The following is a 22,078-nucleotide window of genomic DNA, read 5'->3' on the forward strand; positions in this document are numbered from 1 at the left end:
GAGAGTCCATTCCAGGCAAAGAAGTCAGTGTAAGCAAAGTGAGAAGATATGAAACAAAAAGCAAGTGGGGGCTGGGTGTGGTGGCTCATGCCTATAATCCCAGCACTTTGGGAGGCTGAGGCGGGCGGATCACCTGAGGTCAGGAGTTCAAGACCAGCCTGACCAACATGGAGAAACCCCATGTCTACTAAAAATACAAAATTAGCTGGGTGTGGTGGCATGTGCCTGTAATCCCAGCCACTCAGGAGGCTGAGGCAGGAGAATTGCTTGAACCCGGGAGGTGGAGGTTGAGGTGAGCCAAGATCGCGCCATTGCACTCCAGCCTGGGCAACAAGAGCAAAACTCCGTCTCAACAACAAGAACGACAACAACAACAACAACAAACAAACAAGTGGGAAATTTGGTGTTTTACCAGAGTGTAGGCCCAAATGAGCCTCCCACCTCAGCCTCCCGAGTAGCTGGAGAATTCCCAATTCCCAATTCCCACACCTGGTAGCATGTGCCACCACACCTGGCTAATTTTTGTATTTTTAGTAGAGATGGGGTTTCACCATGTTGCCCAGGCTGGTCTCAAACTCCTGAGCTCAAGCGATCCACCCACTTTGGCCTCCCAAAGTGCTGGGATTACAGGCATGAACCACCGGGCCCAGCCATGGTCAATGATTTCATGAAAAAAGTGGCTGGAGCACAAGTTCAGACTCAAGTAGAGTGGCTCTGAGTCTGCATCCTAGCACTCCTCCATGCTGCTTCTCTTGGTCTTGAAACCAAGAAGTTGCTTATATTTTTGTCAAAGGAATCTTTTCCTTAGTGAATTCTTGTAATTAAAAAATAACTTTCTTATTTGTTTAATATTCATTATAGAAAATTTAGCCAGCACTGATAAGCAAAAAGAAAAACTCCATTTCGAACATCCTTTAGGAAACTATTTAAAACAGTTTGGGATTTCTTTCTATTGTTCTCTCTCTCCCTCCCTTTCTCTCACTTTACTTTCCCTTAATTTTGTGTGTGTGTGTGTTTGTGTGTGTGTGTGTGTGTGTGTAGTATAGAGTGATGCTTTGGACCATCACTCTAGGTCATTAGATATTTTGTAGTCTTCTTTCTTTCTTTCTTTTTTTGAGACAGGGTCTCGCTTTGTTGCCTGGGCTAGAGTGCAGTGGCGTAATCATGGCTCACTGCAGCCTCTATCTACTGGGCTCAAGCGAACCTCCCATCTCAGCCTCCCTAGTAGCTGGGACTGCAGGAGCATGCCACCATGCCTGGATAATTTTTGTATTTTTTGTAGAGATGGGGTTTCACCTTGTTGCCTAGAGTGGTCTGGAACTCCTGGCCTCAAATGATCCACCTGCCTTGGCCTCCCAAAGTGTTGGGATTATAGGGGTGAGCCACTACACCCGGCAGGCTTATTTTTAATAATTGCATAACACTCGTTTTTGGGTCAATTTTAACAATTATTTTTAACTTTTTTTTTTGTCTTATGAATTCTTCATTTGTGACAACTTAGTTTTTTGAACATATAAAAATTGGGAAACAGGCCGGGCGCAGTGGCTCATGCCTGTAATCCCAGCACTTTGGGAGGCCGAGGTGGGCAGATCATGAGGTCAGGAGATCAAGACCATCCTGGCTAACATAGTGAAACCTCATCTCTACTAAAAATACAAAAATTAGCCGGGCGTGATGGCACGCACCTGTAGTTCCAGCTACTTGGGAGGCTGAGGCAGGAGAATCACTTGAACCCGGGAGGCGGAGGTTGCAGTGAGCGGAGATGGCACCACTGCATTCTAGCCTGGGCAACAGAGTGAGACTCCGTCTCAAAAAAAAAGAAAAATTGGGCAACAACACACACTGGGGCCTGTCGGGGTAGGGTAGGGGGAGGGAGAGTATTAGGAAAAGTAGCTAATGCATACTGGGCTTAATACCCAGGTGATGGCTGATAGGTGCAGCAAACCACTGTTGCATACGATTACCTGTGTAACAAACCTGCACATTCTGCACATGTACCCTAGAACTAAAAATAAAAATTAAAATAAAAAAAGAATTTAAAAAACTGTGTATATTAGCACGCTTCCAGTCACCCCAGCAACAGCCACCTTCTCCCCACTCCCCCAGCCTGTGTCTCTCCAACGAAAACTAGGCCCCTACTCGCCCACTGCCCGGGATCTGCAAGCTGCGCGCCCATGAGTTTCAGTGCCTATTTGGACTTTCACAATCAGAGATGGCAGTGGTGAAGGCATCAACATCGAAAGCTTCCAGGCCTTGGTATTCTCATCTGGCATATGCAAGATACTGGAAACATTATCATCAAGCAGTGGTTTGATGGCAAAGCCATCAGAATGCCTACAGGAAGGCCGTGGAATCCCATTTCAGTCTCCTGTGGCGCTTCCCTTTTTTTTTTTTTTTTAAGACAGAGTCTCGCTCTTGTTGCCCAGGCTGGAGTGCTGTGGCACAACCTCAGCTCACTGTAACCTCCACCTCCTGGTTTCAAGTGATTCTCCTGCCTCAGCCTCCCATGTAGCTGGGATTACAGGTGCCTGCCATCACACCCGGCTAATTTTTTGTATTTTTAGTAGAGACAGGGTTTCACCGTGTTGGCCAGGCTGGTCTCGAACTCCTGATGTGATCTGCCTGCCTTGGCCTCCCAAAGTGCTGGGATTACAGGCGTGAGCCACCGCGCCCAGCCGGCACTTCCTTTCTGCACTTCTTTTCCAAAGCTTTTATGACAAACAGGCTGGATATCCTCAGTCCTGTGACCATCATGTGGCCTAGCAGGACTCCCTCTGCAGTTCTTCACATTTCAGAGGGTCTGGGCAGCATCCACATGACAGCACTGGGATCCAGGCATCCACGAGAGAAGACCAAGCTTTGTTTAAAGAGGAGGGGTAGATGCAGAGGTAGAATGTGACCTGAGCAATATGGAAATCCCCGAGGATCTCCGCCAGTACTTTGCAGAAACCGGGAGGCACAGAGAACGAGGGTGGCGGCAGCAGCTGGATGCAGCGTGTCTGGACAGCTACGTGAATGCCGGCCACGACCTTTGCTACAACACCCACTGGTCGGTGGAGCCCCCGACTGAGCGGCCTGGCAAGCGGTGCTAGGCTGAGATGAAGCGCTTGTATGGGAACAGCGCTGCCAAGCTCCAGGCCATGGAGGCTTCGGTGCAGCTGAGCTTTGACAAGCACTGTGACCGAAAGCAACCCAAGTTCTGGCTGGTCATCCCCGTGAAGTTCTCAGCTCGGGGCACAGGGCCCCAGCCTTTCCCTCTTCCTTTTGGGTACACTCTCTTCATTCTCCCTCTGTACATTTCTCAGGGAAAGGGGGCTTTGTATTGAGGTACAGGCATGTTCACCACAGTCCCAGTGGGCCTGTCACAGGGTGGATGTACAATGCCAGCCCCTTGGGGGTTGGCAGGACGTGTTCTCTTGCCAATATGATACATTTTCTCCTGACATAAAATAATTTTGTATATATTACACTGGTTTTTGCTGTCAATCAAAATCATTAACTGCCTAGAAACAAAAAATTGTATATATTTAAGGTACACAACGCGATGTTTTGATAGACAATGTGAGACAATCATCACATTCCAGTAATTAACATATCAATCACTTCTACATAGTCACCATTTCTGTACCCTTTGACCAACATCACCCCATTCCCATCTCCTCCCAGCCCCTGGCAATCACCATCCTACTCTGTGCTTCTATGAGTCTGGCTATTTTAGATTCTGTGTATAAGTGTATAAGTTTGTAGAGGGCAGAACATGGTTTAGACATGCTGAGTTTTTGGGTCTTATGGGTCATTTAAATGGGAATGCCCTCAAGTAACTGAAGGTATGAATCTGAAGGCCGAAGAAATTTTGTGTAAAGAAGTTCTTATTTTGGCCGGGTACGGTGGCTCACGCCTGTAATCCCAGCACTTTGGGAGGCCGAGGCGGGTGGATCACGAGGTCAGGAGATCGAGACCATCCTGGCTAACACAGTGAAACCCCGTCTCTACCAAAAATACAAAAAAGTAGCCAGGCGTGGTGGCGGGCGCCTGCAGTCCCAGCTACTTGGGAGGCTGAGGCAGGAGAATGGTGTGGACCCGGGAGGCGGAGCTTGCAGTGAGCCGAGATTGCACTGCACTCCAGCCTGGGCAACAGAGCCAGACTCTGTCTCAAAAAAAAAAAAAAAAAAAAAAAAGAAGTTCTTATTTAACACTTGGTGAACTTAAGACTCAGAAGATAAGTCACTTTCCCAAGGTTCAAAGACTTTATATGTCTGGCTAATGCTGGGTTCTTCATGCATGATATTTACCATTTCATGGGTCAAGAAACTAATAAATTCATCTGTGAGGTAAAACAGTCTTTTTTTTATCATACGCAATGTTCAGCTCACTTTTCATTCTGGTCACTGTCACCTCACACTTTGTTTATTATTTATTCATTTTTTAGAGACAGGATCTTGCTCTGTTGCCCAGGCTGGAGTGCAGTGGCACAATCATAGCTCACTGCAGCATTGACCTCCTGGGCTCTAATGATCTGCCTCAGCCTCCTGAGTAGCTAGGACTACAGGCACACACTACCATCTTTTAATTTTATTTGATTCTTTTGTCTCTCAATGTTTCATTTTGAATAGTTTCTATTGCTATCTTTTTAATTCACCGATCTTTTCTTTGCAATGTCTAATCTGCCATTACTCCCATCCAATATATTTTCCATGTGATACATTATGTTTTTTCATCTCTAGAAGTTAGATTTGAGTCTTTTTATATCTTTTATTCTTGTACTTCAAATTTTAAACACGTGAAATGAAGGTATAATAATCATTTTAATGTTTTTGCCTGCAAGATTCTAATATCTGTCTCAATTCTGGGTCAGTTTTGATTGATTGCTTTTTCTCCTCATTATGTTTGTATTTTTTTAAAACTTCTTTGTGTTTCTGTTAATTTCTGATTGGATGCCAGATATTGTGAATTTTTTTATTGTATATCTTAGTTCATTTAGGCTTCTGTAACAAAATACCTTAGACTGAGTAATTTACAAACAACAGAAATTTGTTGCTCACAGTTCTGTAGGCTGGGAAGTCCAAGATTAAGGTGCTAGCAGATTTAGAGTTTGGTGAGGGCTTGCTCTCCACTTCAAAGATAGTGCCTCGCTGTTGTGTTCTCACATGGTGAAAGGGTCAAGGGGGTCCCCTCAAGCCTCTTTTAAAGGGTACTTATTCCTGAATCACCTCCTAAAGGCCTCACTTTTTTTTTTTTTTGAGATGGAGTCTCACCCCATCACCCAGGCTGGAGTGCAGTGGTGCAATCTCAGCTTACTGCAACCTCTGCCTCCTGGGTTCAAGTGATTCTTCTGCCTTAGCCTCCCGAGAAGCTGGGACTACAAGTGTGTGCCACCAGGCCTGGCTAATTCTTTTGTATTTTTAGTAGAGATGGGGTTTCACCATGTTAGCCAGGATGGTCTTGATCTCCTGACCTCATGATCTGCCTGCCTTGGCCTCCCAAAGTGCCAGGATTACAGGCATGAGCCACCGCACCTGGCTGGCCTCACTTCTTTTTTATTTATTTATTTATTTATTTAATTTTATTTTTTATTATTATGCTTTAAGTTCTAGGGTACATGTGCACAACGTGCAGGTTTGTTACATAGGTATACATGTGCCATGTTGGTGTGCTGCACCCATTAACTAGTCATTTACATTAGGTATATCTCCTAATGCTATCCCTCCCCCCTCCCCGCACCCCACGACAGGCCCTGGTGTGTGATGTTCCCCTTCCTGTGTTCAAGTGTTCTCATTGTTCAATTCCTACCTATGAGTGAGAACATGCGGTGTTTGGTTTCTTGTCCTTGTGATAGTTTTCTGAGAATGATGGTTTCCAGCTTCATCCATGTCCCTACAAAGGACATGAACTCATCCTTTTTTATGGCTGCATAGTATTCCATGGTGTATATGTGCCACATTTTCTTTATCCAGTCTATCATTGATGGACATTTGGGTTGGTTCTAAGTCTTTGCTATTGTGAATAGTGCTGCAATAAACATACGTGTGCATGTGTCTTTATAGCAGCGTGATTTATAATCCTTTGAGTATATACCCAGTAATGGGATGGCTGGATCAAATGGTATTTCTAGTTCTAGATCCCTGAGGAATCACCACACTGTCTTCCACAATGGTTGAACTGGTTTACAGTCCCACCAACAGTGTAAAAGTGTGCCTATTTCTCCACATCCTCTCCAGCACCTGTTGTTTCCTGACTTTTTAATGATTGCCATTCTAACTGGTGTGAGATGGTATCTCACTGTGGTTTTGATTTGCATTTCTCTGATGACTGGTGATGATGAGCATTTTTTCATGTGTCTGTTGGTTGCATAAATGTCTTCTTTTGAGAAGTGTCTGTTCATATCCTTCGCCCACTTTTGATAGGGTTGTTTGTTTTTTTCTTGTAAATTTGTTTGAGTTCATTGTAGATTCTGGACATTAGCCCTTTGTCAGATGAGTAGATTGCAAAACTTTTCTCCCATTCTGTAGGTTGCCTGTTCACTCTGATGGTAGTTTCTTTTGCTGTGGAGAAGCTCTTGAGTTTAATTAGATCCCATTTGTCAATTTTGGCTTTTGTTGCCATTGCTTTTGGTGTTTTAGACATGAAGTCCTTGCCCATGCCTATGTCCTGAATGGTATTGCATAGGTTTTCTTCTAGGGTTTTTATGGTTTTAGGTCTAACATGTAAGTCTTTAATCCATCTAGAATTAATTTTTGTATAAGGTGTAAGGAAGGGATCCAGTTTCAGCTTTCTACATATGGCTAGCCAGTTTTCCCAGCACCATTTATTAAACAGGGAATCCTTTCCCCATTTCTTGTTTTTGTCAGGTTTGTCAAAGATCAGATAGTTGTAGATGTGTGGTATTATTTCTGAGAGCTCTGTTCTGTTCCATTGGTCTATGTCTCTGTTTTGGTACCAGAACCATGCTATTTTGGTTACTGTAGGCTTGTAGTGTAGTTTGAAGTCAGGTAGCATGATGCCTCCAGCCTTGTTCTTTTGGCTTAGGATTGACTTGGCAATGTGGACTCTTTTTTGGTTCCATATGAACTTTAAAGTAGTTTTTTCCAATTCTGTGAAGAAAGTCATTGGTAGCTTCATGGGGATGGATGGCATTGAATCTATAAATTACCTTGGGCAGTATGGCCATTTTCACGATATTGATTCTTCCTATCCACGAGCATGGAATGTTCTTCCATTTGTTTGTGTCCTCTTTTATTTCATTGAGTAGTGGTTTGTAGTTCTCCTTGAAGAGGTCCTTCACATCCCTTGTAAGTTGGATTCCTAGGTATTTTATTCTCTTTGAAGCAATTGTGAATGGGAGTTCACTCATGATTTGGCTCTCTGTTAGTCTGTTATTGGTGCATAAGAATGCTTGTGATTTTTGCAGACTGATTGTGTATCCTGAGACTTTGCTGAAGTTGCTTATCAGCTTAAGGAGATTTTGGGCTGAGACGATGGGGTTTTCTAAATATACAATCATGTCATCTGCAAACAGGGACAATTTAACTTCCTCTTTTCCTAATTGAATATTCTTTATTTCTTTCTCCTGCCTGATTGCCCTGGCCAGAACTTCCAACACTATGTTGAATAGGAGTGGTGAGAGAGGGTATCCCTGTCTTGTGCCAGTTTTCAAAGGGAATGCTTCCAGTTTTAGCCCATTCAGTATGATATTGGCTGTGGGTTTGTCATAAATAGCTCTTATTATTTTGAGATACGTCCCATCAATACCTAATTTATTAAGAGTTTTTAGCATGAAGGGCTGTTGAATTTTGTCAAAGGCCTTTTCTGTTTCTATTGAGATAATCGTGCGGTTTTTGTCTTTGGTTCTGTTTATATGATGGATTATGTTTATTGATTTGCGTATGTTGAGCCAGCCTTGCATCCCAGGGATGAAGCCCACTTGATCATGGTGGATAAGCTTTTTGATGTGCTGCTGGATTCGGTTTGCCAGTATTTTATTGAGGATTTTTGCATCGATGTTCATCAGGGATAGTGGTCTAAAATTCTCTTTTTTTGTTGTGTCTCTGCCAGGCTTTGGTATCAGGATGATGTTGGCCTCATAAAATGAGTAGGGAGCATTCCCTCTTTTTCTATTGATTGGAATAGTTTCAGAAGGAATGGTACCAGCTCCTCCTTGTACCTCTGGTAGAATTCGGCTGTGAATCCATCTGGTCCTGGACATTTTTTGGTTGGTAGGCTATTAATTATTGCCTCAGTTTCAGAGCCTGTTATTGGTCTATTCAGGGATTCAGCTTCTTCCTGGTTTAGTCTTGGGAGGGTGTATGTGTCCAGGAATTTATCCATTTCTTCTAGATTTTCTAGTTTATTTGCATAGAGGTGTTTATAGTATTCTCTGATGGTAGTTTGTATGTCTGTGGGATCGGAGGTGATATCCCCTTCACCATTTTTTATTGCATCTATTTGATTCTTTTCTCTTTTCTTCTTTATTAGTCTTGCTAGCAGTCTATCAATTTTGTTGATCTTTTCAAAAAACCAGCTCCTGGATTCATTGATTTGTTGAAGGGTTTTTTTGTGTCTCTATCTCCTTCAGTTCTGCTCTGATCTTAGTTATTTCTTGCCTTTTGCTAGCTTTTGAATGTGTTTGCTCTTGGTTCTCTAGTTCTTTTAATTGTGATGTTAGGGTGTCAATTTTAGATCTTTCCTGCTTTCTCTTGTGGGCATTTAGTGCTATAAATTTCCCTCTACACACTGCTCTGAATGTGTCCCAGAGATTCTGGTATGTTGTGTCTTTGTTCTCGTTGGTTTCAAAGAATATCTTTATTTCTGCCTTCATTTCGTTATGTACCCAGTACTCATTCAGGAGCAGTTTGTTCAGTTTCCATGTATTTGAGCGGTTTTGAGTGAGTTTCTTTTTTTTTTTTTTTTTCTTTTATTATTATTATTATTATACTTTAGGTTTTATGGTACATGTGCGCAATGTGCAGGTAAGTTACATATGTATACATGTGCCATGCTGGTGCGCTGCACCCACCAACTCGTCATCTAGCATTAGGTATATCTCCCAATGCTATCCCTCCCCCCTCCCCCCACCCCACAACAGTCCCCAGAGTGTGATGTTCCCCTTCCTGTGTCCATGTGTTCTCATTGTTCAATTCCCACCTATGAGTGAGAATATGCGGTGTTTGGTTTTTTGTTCTTGCGATAGTTTACTGAGAATGATGATTTCCAATTTCATCCATGTCCCTACAAAGGACGTGAACTCATCATTTTTTATGGCTGCATAGTATTCCATGGTGTATATGTGCCACATTTTCTTAATCCAATCTATCATTGTTGGACATTTGGGTTGGTTCCAAGTCTTTGCTATTGTGAATAAGGCCGCAATAAACATACGTGTGCATGTGTCTTTATAGCAGCATGATTTATAGTCCTTTGGGTATATACCCAGTAATGGGATGGCTGGGTCGAATGGAATTTCTAGTTCTAGATCCCTGAGGAATCGCCACACTGACTTCCACAAGGGTTGAACTAGTTTACAGTCCCACCAACAGTGTAAAAGTGTTCCTATTTCTCCACATCCTCTCCAGCACCTGTTGTTTCCTGACTTTTTAATGATTGCCATTCTAACTGGTGTGAGATGGTATCTCATTGTGGTTTTGATTTGCATTTCTCTGATGGCCAGTGATGGTGAGCATTTTTTCATGTGTTTTTTGGCTGCATAAATGTCTTATTTTGAGAAGTGTCTGTTCATGTCCTTCGCCCACTTTTTGATGGGGTTGTTTGTTTTTTTCTTGTAAATTTGTTGGAGTTCATTGTAGATTCTGGATATTAGCCCTTTGTCAGATGAGTAGGTTGCGAAAATTTTCTCCCATTTTGTAGGTTGCCTGTTCACTCTGATGGTAGTTTCTTTTGCTGTGGAGAAGCTCTTGAGTTTAATTAGATCCCATTTGTCAATTTTGGCTTTTGTTGCCATTGCTTTTGGTGTTTTAGACATGAAGTCCTTGCCCATGCCTATGTCCTGAATGGTAATGCCTAGGTTTTCTTCTAGGGTTTTTATGGTTTTAGGTCTAACATGTAAGTCTTTAATCCATCTTGAATTGATTTTTGTATAAGGTGTAAGGAAGGGATCCAGTTTCAGCTTTCTACATATGGCTAGCCAGTTTTCCCAGCACCATTTATTAAATAGGGAATCCTTTCCCCATTTCTTGTTTTTGTCAGGTTTGTCAAAGATCAGATACTTGTAGATATGTGGCATTATTTCTGACGGCTCTGTTCTGTTCCATTGATCTATATCTCTGTTTTGGTACCAGTACCATGCTGTTTTGGTTACTGTAGCCTTGTAGTATAGTTTGAAGTCAGGTAGTGTGATGCCTCCAGCTTTGTTCTTTTGGCTTAGGATTGACTTGGCGATGCGGGCTCTTTTTTGGTTCCATATGAACTTTAAAGTAGTTTTTTCCAATTCTGTGAAGAAAGTCATTGGTAGCTTGATGGGGATGGCATTGAATCTGTAAATTACCTTGGGAAGGATGGCCATTTTCATGATATTGATTCTTCCTACCCATGAGCATGGAATGTTCTTCCATTTGTTTGTATCCTCTTTTATTTCCTTGAGCAGTGGTTTGTAGTTCTCCTTGAAGAGGTCTTTCACATCCCTTGTAAGTTGGATTCCTAGGTATTTTATTCTCTTTGAAGCAATTGTGAATGGGAGTTCACTCATGATTTGGCTCTCTGTTTGTCTGTTATTGATGTATAAGAATGCTTGTGATTTTTGCACATTGATTTTGTATCCTGAGACTTTGCTGAAGTTGCTTATCAGCTTAAGGAGATTTTGGGCTGAGACAATGGGGTTTTCTAGATATACTATCATGTCATCTGCAAACAGGGACAATTTGACTTCCTCTTTTCCTAATTGAATACCCTTGATTTCCTTCTCCTGCCTAATTGCCCTGGCCAGAACTTCCAACACTATGTTGAATAGAAGTGGTGAGAGAGGGCATCCCTGTCTTGTGCCGGTTTTCAAAGGGAATGCTTCCAGTTTTTGCCCATTCAGTATGATATTGGCTGTGGGTTTGTCATAAATAGCTCTTATTATTTTGAGATACGTCCCATCAATTCCTAATTTATTGAGAGTTTTTAGCATGAAGGGTTGTTGAATTTTGTCAAAGGCCTTTTCTGCATCTATTGAGATAATCATGTGGTTTTTGTCTTTCGTTCTGTTTATATGCTGGATTACATTTATTGATTTGCGTATATTGAACCAGCCTTGCAACCCAGGGATGAAGCCCACTTGATCATGGTGGATAAGCTTTTTGATGTGCTGCTGGATTCTGTTTGCCAGTATTTTATTGAGGATTTTTGCATCAATGTTCATCAAGGATATTGGTCTAAAATTCTCTTTTTTTGTTGTGTCTCTGCCAGGCTTTGGTATCAGGATGATGCTGGCCTCATAAAATGAGTTAGGGAGGATTCCCTCTTTTTCTATTGATTGGAATAGTTTCAGAAGGAATGGTACCAGTTCCTCCTTGTACCTCTGGTAGAATTCGGCTGTGAATCCATCTGGACCTGGACTTTTTTTGGTTGGTAAGCTATTGATTATTGCCACAATTTCAGCTCCTGTTATTGGTCTATTCAGAGATTCAACTTCTTCCTGGTTTAGTCTTGGGAGGGTGTATGTGTTGAGGAATTTATCCATTTCTTCTAGATTTTCTAGTTTATTTGCATAGAGGTGTTTGTAATATTCTCTGATGGTAATTTGTATTTCTGTGGGATCGGTGGTGATATCCCCTTTATCATTTTTTATTGCATCTATTTGATTCTTCTCTCTTTTTTTCTTTATTAATCTTGCTAGCGGTCTATCAATTTTGTTGATCCTTTCAAAAAACCAGCTCCTGGATTCATTTATTTTTTGAAGGGTTTTTTGTGTCTCTATTTCCTTCAGTTCTGCTCTGATTTTAGTTATTTCTTGCCTTCTGCTAGCTTTTGAATGTGTTTGCTCTTGCTTTTCTAGTTCTTTTAATTGTGATGTTAGGGTGTCAATTTTGGATCTTACCTGCTTTCTCTTGTGGGCATTTAGTGCTATAAATTTCCCTCTACACACTGCTTTGAATGCATCCCAGAGATTCTGGTATGTTGTGTCTTGGTTCTCGTTGGTTTCAAAGAACATCTTTATTTCTGCCTTCATTTCGTTATGTACCCAGTAGTCATTCAGGAGCAGGTTGTTCAGTTTCCACGTAGTTGAGTGGTTTTGAGTGAGATTCTTAATCCTGAGTTCTAGCTTGATTGCACTGTGATCTGAGAGACAGTTTGTTACAATTTCTGTTCTTTTACATTTATTGAGGACAGCTTTACTTCCAAGTATATGGTCAATTTTGGAATAAGTGTGGTGTGGTGCTGAAAAAAATGTATATTCTGTTGATTTGGGGTGGAGAGTTCTGTAGATGTCTATTAGGTCCGCTTGGTGCAGAGCTGAGTTCAATTCCTGGGTATCCTTGTTGACTTTCTGTCTCGTTGATCTGTCTAATGTTGATAGTGGGGTGTTAAAGTCTCCCATTATTAATGTGTGGGAGTCTAAGTCTCTTTGTAGGTCACTCAGGACTTGCTTTATGAATCTGGGTGCTCCTGTATTGGGTGCATATATATTTAGGATAGTTAGCTCTTCTTGTTGAATTAATCCCTTTACCATTATGTAATGGCCTTCTTTGTCTCTTTTGATCTTTGTTGGTTTAAAGTCTGTTTTATCAGAGACTAGGATTGCAACCCCTGCCTTTTTTTGTTTTCCATTTGCTTGGTAGATCTTCCTCCATCCTTTTATTTTGAGCCTATGTGTGTCTCTGCACGTGAGATGGGTTTCCTGAATACAGCACACTGATGGGTCTTGAGTCTTTATCCAGTTTGCCAGTCTGTGTCTTTTAATTGGAGCATTTAGTCCATTTACATTTAAAGTTAATATTGTTATGTGTGAATTTGATCCTGTCATTATGATGTTAGCTGGATATTTTGCTCGTTAGTTGATGCAGTCTCTTCCTAGTCTTGATGTTCTTTACATTTCGGTATGATTTTGCAGTGGCTGGTACCGGTTGTGCCTTTCCATATTTAGTGCTTCCTTCAGGAGCTCTTTTAGGGCAGGCCTGGTGGTGACAAAATCTCTCAGCATTTGCTTGTCTGTAAAGTATTTTATTTCTCCTTCACTTATGAAGCTTAGTTTGGCAGGATATGAAATTCTGGGTTGAAAATTCTTTTCTTTAAGAATGTCGAATATTGGCCCCCACTCTCTTCTGGCTAGTAGGGTTTCTGCCGAGAGATCCGTTGTTAGTCTGATGGGCTTCCCTTTGATGGTAACCCGACCTTTCTCTCTGGCTGCCCTTAACATTTTTTCCTTCATTTCAACTTTGGTGAATCTGACAATTATGTGTCTTGGAGTTGCTCTTCTCGAGGAGTATCTTTGTGGCGTTCTCTGTATTTCCTGAATCTGAATGTTGGCCTGCCTTGCTAGATTGGGGAAGTTCTCCTGGATAATATCCTGCAGAGTGTTTTCCAACTTGTTTCCATTCTCCCCATCACTTTCAGGTACACCAATCAGACGTAGATTTGGTCTTTTCACATAGTCCCACATTTCTTGGAGGCTTTGCTCGTTTCTTTTTATTCTTTTTTCTCTAAACTTCCCTTCTCGCTTCATTTCATTCATTTCATCTTCCAGGGCTGATACCCTTTCTTCCATTTGATTGCATCGGCTCCTGAGGCTTCTGCATTCTTCACGTAGTTCTCGAGCCTTGGTTTTCAGCTCCATCAGCTCCTTTAAGCACTTCTCTGTATTGGTTATTCTAGTTATACATTCTTCTAAATTTTTTTCAAAGTTTTCAACTTCTTTGCCTTTGGTTTGAATATCCTCCCGTAGCTCAGAGTAATTTGATCGTCTGAAGCCTTCTTCTCTCAGCTCGTCAAAGTCATTCTCCGTCCAGCTTTGTTCCGTTGCTGGTGAGGAACTGCGTTCCTTTGGAGGAGGAGAGGTACTCTGGTTTTTAGAGTTTCCAGTTTTTCTGCTCTGTTTTTTCCCCATCTTTGTGGTTTTATCTACTTTTGGTCTTTGATGATGGTGATGTACAGATGGGTTTTTGGTGTGGATGTCCTTTCTGTTAGTTTTCCTTCTAACAGACAGAACCCTCAGCTGCATGTCTGTTGGAGTACCTGGCCGGCCGTGTGAGGTGTCAGTCTGCCCCTGCTGGGGAGTGCCTCCCAGTTAGGCTGCTGGGGGGTCAGGGGTCAGGGACCCACTTGAGGAGGCAGTCAGCCCGTTCTCAGATCTCCAGCTGCATGCTGGGAGAACCACTGCTCTCCTCACAGCTGTCAGACAGGGACATTTAAGTCTGCAGAGGTTACTGCTGTCTTTTTGTTTGTCTGTGTCCTGCCCCCAGAGGTGGAGCCTACAGAGGCAGGCAGGCCTCCTTGAACTGTGGTGGGCTCCACCCAGTTCAAGCTTCCAGGCTGCTTTGTTTACCCATAAACAAAGGCTGCTTTGTTTACGCCCCTCCCCCAGCCTCGCTGCCGACTTGCTGTTTGATCTCAGACTGCTGTGCTAGCAATCAGGGAGACTCCGTGGGCGTAGGACCCTCTGAGCCAGGTGCGGGCTATACTCTCCTGGGGCACCGTTTCCTAAGCCCGTCGGAAAAGCACAGTATTCGGGTGGGAGTGGCCCGATTTTCCAGGTGCCGTCTGTCACCCCTGGAAGGGGAACTCCCTGACCCCTTGTGCTTCCCGAGTGAGGCAATGCCTCGCCCCTGCTTCGGCTGGCGCACGGTGCGCTCACCCACTGACCTGCGCCCACTGTCTGGCACTCCCTAGTGAGATGAACACGGTACCTCAGATGGAAATGCAGAAATCACCCGTCTTCTGCGTCGCTCGCGCTGGGAGCCGTAGACCGGAGCTGTTCCTATTCGGCCATCTTGGCTCCTCCCCCTGAGTGAGTTTCTTAATCCTGATTTCTAGTTTGATTGCACTGTGGTGTGAGAGACAGTTTGTTATAATTTCTGTTCTTTTACATTTGCTGAGGAGTGCTTTACTTCCAACTATGTGGTCAATTTTGGAATAAGTGTGACGTGGTGCTGAGAAGAAGGTATATTCTGTTGATTTGGGGTGGAGAGTTCTGTAGATGTCTATTAGGTCTGCTTGGTGCAGAGCTGAGTTCAATTCCTGGATATCCTTGTTAACTTTCTGTCTTGTGGATCTGTCTAATGTTGACAGTGGGGTGTTAAAGTCTCCCATTATTATTGTGTGGGAGTCTAAGTCTCTTTCTAAGTCTCTAAGGACTTGCTTTATGAATCTGAGTGCTCCTGTATTGGGTGCATATATATTTAAGATAGTTAGTTGTTCTTGTTGAATTGATCCCTTTACCATTATGTAATGGCCTTCTTTGTCTCTTTTGATCTTTGTTGGTTTAAAGTCTGTTTTATCAGAGACTAGGATTGCAATCCCTGCCTTTTTTTGTTTTCCATTTGCTTGGTAGATCTTCCTCCATCCCTTTATTTTGAGTGTATGTGTGTGTCTGCACATGTGATTGGTCTCCTGAATACAGCACACTGATGGGTCTTGACTCTTTATCCAATTTGCCAGTCTGTGTCTTTGAATTGGAGCATTTAGCCCATTTACTTTTAAGGTTAATATTGTTCTGTGTGAATTTGATCCCGTCATTGTGATATTAGCTGGTTATTTTGCTCATTAGTTGATGCAGTTTCTTCCTAGCCTCTATGGTCTTTACATTTTGGCATGTTTTTGCAGTGGCTGGTACCGGTTGTTCCTTTCCATGTTTAGTGCTTCCTTCAGGAGGTCTTGTAAGGCAGGCCTGGTGGTGACAAAATCTCTCAGCATTTGCTTGTCTGTAAAGGATTTTATTTCTCCTTCACTTATGAAGCTTAGTTTGGCTGGATATGAAATTCTGGGTTGAAAATTCTTTTAAGAATGTTGAATATCGGCCCCCACTTTCTTCTGGCTGGTAGAGTTTCTTCGGAGAGATCCGCTGTTAATCTGATGGGCTTCCCTTTGTGGGCAACCTGACCTTTCTCTCTGGCTGCCCTTAACATTTTTTCCTTCACTTCAACTTTGGTGAATCTGACAATTGTGTGTCTTGGAGTTGCTCTTCTCAAGGAGTATCTTTGTGGCATTCTCTGTATTTCCTGAATTTGAATGTTGGCCTGCCTTGCTAGATTGCGGAAGTTCTCCTGGATAATATCCTGCAGAGTGTTTTCCAACTTGGTTCCATTCTCCCCATCACTTTCAGGTACACCAATCAGATGTAGATTTGGTGTTTTCACCTAGTCCCACATTTCTTGGAGGCTTTGTTCATTTCTTTTTACTCTTTTTCCTCTAAACGTCTCGCTTCATTTCATTCATTAGATCTTCAATCACTGATACCCTTTCTTCCAGTTGATCGAATTGGTTACTGAAGCTTGTGCATTCATCACGTAGTTCTCGTGCCATGGTTTTCAACTCCATCAGGTCATTTAAGGACTTCTCTACACTGGTTATTCTAGTTAGCCATTTGTCTAATTTTTTTTCAAGGTTTTTAGCTTCTTTGCGATGGGTTCAAACATCCTCCTTTAGCTCAGAGAAGTTTGATCATCTGAAGCCTTCTTCTCTCAACTCATCAAAGTCATTCTCTCTCCAGCTTTGTTCTGTTGCTGGTGAGGAGGTGCGTTCCTTTGGAGGGGGAGAGATGCTCTGATTTTTAGAATTTTCAGCTTTTCTGCTCTGTTTTTTCCCCATCTTTGTGGTTTTATCTATCTTTGGTCTTTGATGATGGTGATGTACAGGTGGGGTTTTGGTGTGGATGTCCTTCCTGTTTGTTAGTTTTCCTTCTAACAGTCAGGACCCTCAGCTGCAGGTCTGTTGGAGTTTGCAGGAGGTCCACTCCAGACCCTGTTCCCCTGGGTATCAGCAGCAGAGGCTGCAGTGCAGCGAATATAGCTGAACAGCAAATGTTGCTGCCTGATCGTTCCTCTCGGAGCTTCGCCTTAGAGGGGTACCCGGCTGTGTGATGTGTCAGTCTGCCCCTGCTAGGGGGTGCCTCCCAGTTAGGCTACTCGGGGGTCAGGGACCCACTTGAGGAGGCAGTCTGTCCATTCTCAGATGTCAGACTGTGCTGGGAGAACGACTGCTCTCTTCAAAGCTGTCAGACAGGGACATTTAAATCTGCAGAGTTTTCTGCTGCCTTTTGTTCGGCTATGCTTTGCCCCCAGAGGTGGAGTCTACAGAGGCAGGCAGGCCTCCTTGAGCTGTGGTGGGCTCTACCCGGCCGCTTTGTTTACCTACTCAAGCCTCAGCAATGGCGGGCGCCCCTCCCCCAGCCTCACTGCCGCCTTGCAGTTAGATCTCAGACTGCTGTGTTAGCAATGAGTGAGGCTCCGTGGGTGTGGGACCCTCTGAGCCAGGTGCAGGATATAATCTCCTGGTGTGCTGTTTGCTAAGACCCTTGGAAGAGCGCAGTTTTACAGTGAGAGTGACCTGATTTTCCAGGTGCTGTCTGTCATGGCTTCCCTTGGCTAGGAAAGGGAATTCCCTGACCCCTTGTGCTTCCCGGCTGAGGCGATGCCTTGCCCTGCTTCGGCTCTCACTCAGTGGGCTGCATCCACTGTCCTGCACCCACTGTCCGACACGCCCCAGTGAGATGAACCCAGTACTTCAGTTGGAAATGCAGAAATCACCCATCTTCTGCGTTGCTCATGCTGGGAGCTGTTGACTGGAGCTGTTCCTATTCAGCCATCTTGGGACCGTCTAGCTAAATATCCTCACTTCTTAATAAAATCACGTTGGGTATTAAGTTCCAACATACAAATTTTGGAGGAATACAAACATTCAGTCCATAGCATTCTGCTTCTGGCCTGAAAATTCATGTCCTTTTGACATGCAAGATACATTCATTACATCCCAGTAGCCCCAAAACTCTTCAGTTTTTTCAGCATCAACTCAAAAGTCTAAAGGCCAGAGTTTCATGTAAATGTCATCTAAGTCAAATATGGATGGGATTCAAGGTAGGCAAATTGCTCTCCAATTGCAAACCTGTGAAATCAGTCATGTTATGTGCTTTCAAAATAAAATGGCAGGACAGGCATGGAATAGACATTCCCATTTCAAAAGGGGAAAAATAGGAAGAAAGGAATAACTGGTTCCAAGTAAGTCCAAAGCCCAGGAGGGCAAATCTTAAGTCTTGAAGATAATCTTTACACTGGGGCAAGGGTTGGGCCCCCAAGGCAGCCTCATGGCTTTGCTGGGCATAAACCATGCTGCAGTTCTCATGGGTTGGATTGTTATGCCTGCAGCTCTCCCAGACTGGAGTTGCACATGGGTGGCTCTGTTAATTTCTGATTGATCTCTCTGTGGTGGCCCCTCCCCTGTGACAGTTCACTGCTGGGGCCCTGAGGCCCTTCAGAACATCCTTTGAAATCTAGGTGGAGGTAGCCATACCTCCATAGCTCTTGCACTCTGTGCCCCTGCAGAATTAGCACAGTGTGGGTGCTGCTAAAGTTTAACACCAGCACCCTTCAGAGGGAAAGTCATTGCAGCCTGCATTGCACCTGGGCTCACTGGAGCCATGTCTGGGATGACTGAGCATCTCTGTGCCAGAATACAGGGAACAGAAACTTGAGGTGGCACAGTGAAGTGAGTGCTGAGGTCCCACAATACCTGAGGGACATAATTCTGTCCCTCAGGCCTTGGCATTCTCGTCCTGTGATGGCAGTGGCAGCCACCATGATCTCTCAAACACTTTTGAGGTCAGTCTTCCATTGTCTTAACAGATAGCATCTAGCTTCCTTCTGTCCATACTAATCACCTTATTAAATGTTTGCTTGGCCATGACCTTGGTGTTCTCTCTCGAATACATTTTTTTATTCTTTTTTTTTTTTCCCGACAGAGTCTCGCTCTATTGCCCAGGCTGGAGTGCAGTGGCACGATCTTGGGTCACTGCAACCTCTGCCTCCCAGGTTCAAGTGATTCCCTGCCTCAGCCTCCCGAGTAGCTGGGATTACAGGTGCCTGCCACCATGCCCAGCTAATTTTTGCATTTCTAATGGAAACGGGGTTTCACCATGTTGGCCAGGTTGGTCTCGAACTCCTGTCCTCAAGTGATCCACCTGTCTTGGCTTCCCAAAGTGGTGGGATTATAGGCGTGAGCCACCGTGCCTGGCTACATTTTTCTTTACAACATTGGCAGGCTGAGGATTTTCCGTATCTTTAAGTTGTTTCTCTTTCAATTATTAGTTTAATCTTTAATTTGTGTCTCTCCTCTTGCAGTTTATTATAAGCAGTCCAGAGAAACCATTCTGCACTCTCAAAAGTGTTCAGAGATTTCTTTTGCCAAATATCTTACTTTGTTGCTCAAAAGTTCCGTTTTCCACAAAACATTAGGACACAAACACAATTAAGCCAAGTTAATTGCAACTTTATAACAAGAATCACCTTTCCTCCAGTTTCCTATAACATGTTCCTAATTTCCATGGGAGACCTCATTGGAATGGCCTCTACTGTTTATATTTCTACCAACATTCTAATCGTGACCACTTAGGTAATCTCTAAGAAGACTGAGGCTTTCTCTACAGCTCTCTTCTTTTTCTGAGCCCTTAACAAATTGCCCTTAAGACTCCTTTCATAGCAATGTACCTCAGAACTTTTCCAGCCTCTGCCCATTACTGAATTTCAAAGCTGCTTCCACATTTTAAGATATTTGTTATAGTAGCACTCCACTTCTCAGTACCAATTTCAGTCATAGCCTGCTCAGATAGCTATTAACAAAGTACCTTAGACTGGCTAATTTACAAACAACAGAAATTAACTGCTTACAGTTCTGGAGGCTGGGAAGTCCAAGATGAAGGTGCTAGCAGATTCATTGTTTGGTGAGGGCTTGCTGTCCCCTTCAAAGACAGTGGCTTGCTGCTGTGTCCTCACATGGTGGAAAGGGCAAGGGGGATCCCTCGAGCCTCTTTTATAAGGGTAATATTCCTAGATCACCTCCTAAAGGCCTCACTTCTTCTTTTTTTTTTTTTAGATGGAGTCTCACTCTGTCACCCAGGCTGGAGTGCAGTGGTGTAATCTTGGCTCACTGCAACCTCCATCTCCTGGGTTCAAGCCATCCTCCTGCCTCAGCCTCCCAAGTAGCTGGGACTACAGGTGCGTGCCTCTACAGCTGGCTAATTTTTGTATTTTTAGTAGAGACGGGGTTTTATCATGTTAGCCAGGATGGTCTCAATCTCTTGACCTCGTGATACACCCGCCTCGGCCTCCCAAAGAGCTGGGATTACAGGCGTGAGCCACCGCGCAGGGCCAAAGGCCTCACTTCTTAATACAGTCACACTGAGGATTAAATTCCAACATATGAATTTTGGAGGAACACAAACGTTCAGACTATAGCACTGAGTGCTGGATATTTTTGTACCTCTATAAATATTTTTGAGGTTTGTTCTGGGACACATTTAAGTTACTTGGAAGTAGTTTGATCCTTTCAGGTATTTCTTTTAAGAATTATTAGATGGGACTGGAGCAGAGCTCAGTGTAGGGATAATTATTTTCCATGACTGAGGCAAAACCCTACTGTGTACTCTACCCAGTGACTTATGAGTCCTGTGGTTTTCTAATCTTGCTGGTGGGAATAGGCACTATTTCAAGGCCTGTTTGAACATTGGATACTTTAATCTTTTTGGATGGTTCTTTCCCTGGCCTGGGTAGTTTCCTGACATATATGCATGGATCAGTCAGTACTCATTATTCACTTGTGGGGCACCCTGTGCAGATCTCTGGAGTTCTGTCTCTGTGCACTTCCCTCCTCTCTCTTACTTTGTGCTGTGAACTCTAGCTACTTTCTTATTGGACTCGGCAGTTGGTTTGTCTTCGCAACTCAGGAAGTCTGCAAAGCTCAGCCTGGTTTCCCCTCTGTGTGCAGAGGTCTGAAAACTCTCTTAAGAGAGTACGCTGGGGCAGTCCTTTGGCTCATCTTATTTGTTTCCCATCTGCAGGGGCTCACAGCCTTTGTTGCCTAAATGTTCAATATATCTTGAAAATTTTGTTTCACATATTTGGTCTGGTTTTTTGTTTTGTTTTTTTGAGCCTGATTGTGAGTCACTCACACAAGGTTCTGCAGGAAGCAAAAGGTGGAACCGAAACTTGAACTCAGCCAGCTTCTGGACAGCCTTTTTTTTTTTTTTTTTTTCTAAGACAGGGTCTCACTCTGTTGTCCAGGCTGGAGTGCAGTGGGTAAATCTCTGCTCACTGTAGCCTCAAACTCCCAGGCTTAAGCAGTCATGGCTCACTGCAGCCTCAAACTCCCAGGCTTAAGCAATCCTCCCGTCCCAGCCTTCTGAGTAGCTGGAACTACAGGCATGCACCACCATGCCCAGCTATTTCTTTTTTTGTATTTTTTGTAGAGATGGGGTTTTGCCATGTTGCCCAGGCTGGTCTCAAACTCCTCTTGGGCTCAGGCAATCTCTTTGTCTTAGCCTTCCAAAGTGCTGGGATTATAGGCATGCACCATCACACCCAGCCTTGGTCTATTTTTGTGTGGTTTTAGATGTCTGTTATTCTATCTTATGTGTCCAATTTAATTTTAATTTAATTTTATTGTTTTTGAGAGCCTTGCTCTAACTTCCATCTCCTGGGTTCAAGAACTCCTGCCTCAGCCTCCTGAGTAGCTGGGATTATAGGCACGCACCACCACGCCTGGCTAATTTTTGTATTTTTAGTAGAGACAAGGCTTTGTCATGTTGGCAAGGCTGGTCTCGAGCTCCTGATCTCAGGTGATCCGTCCACCTCGGCCTCCCAAAGTGCTGGTGGGTCCGGAATTGGTGGGTTTTTGGTCTCACTGATTTCAAGAATGAAGCTGCAGACCCTCGCGGTGAGTGTTAGAGTTCTTAAAGGCGGCGTGTCCGGAGTTTGTTCCTTCTGATGTTCAGATGTGTTAGGAGTTTCTTCCTTCTGGTGGGTTCATGGTCTCGCTGGCTCAGGAGTGAAGCTGCAGACCTTCACAGTGAGTGTTACAGCTCTTAAGGTGGCACGTCTGGAGTTGTTCGTTCCTCCCGGTGGGCTCGTGGTCTTGCTGGCTTCGGGAGTGAAGCTGCAGA

General features: G+C 43.6%; 1 pseudogene; it reads left to right on the plus strand.

Moving 5' to 3' along the window:
- Positions 1–2,043: 2,043 nt before the first annotated feature.
- On the plus strand, positions 2,044–3,326 carry LOC100452517 (gem-associated protein 8-like; annotated as a pseudogene).
- Positions 3,327–22,078: the final 18,752 nt, after the last annotated feature.

Source organism: Pongo abelii, chromosome 18, assembly GCF_028885655.2.
Source record: "Pongo abelii isolate AG06213 chromosome 18, NHGRI_mPonAbe1-v2.0_pri, whole genome shotgun sequence".
Classification (NCBI taxonomy): domain Eukaryota; kingdom Metazoa; phylum Chordata; class Mammalia; order Primates; family Hominidae; genus Pongo; species Pongo abelii.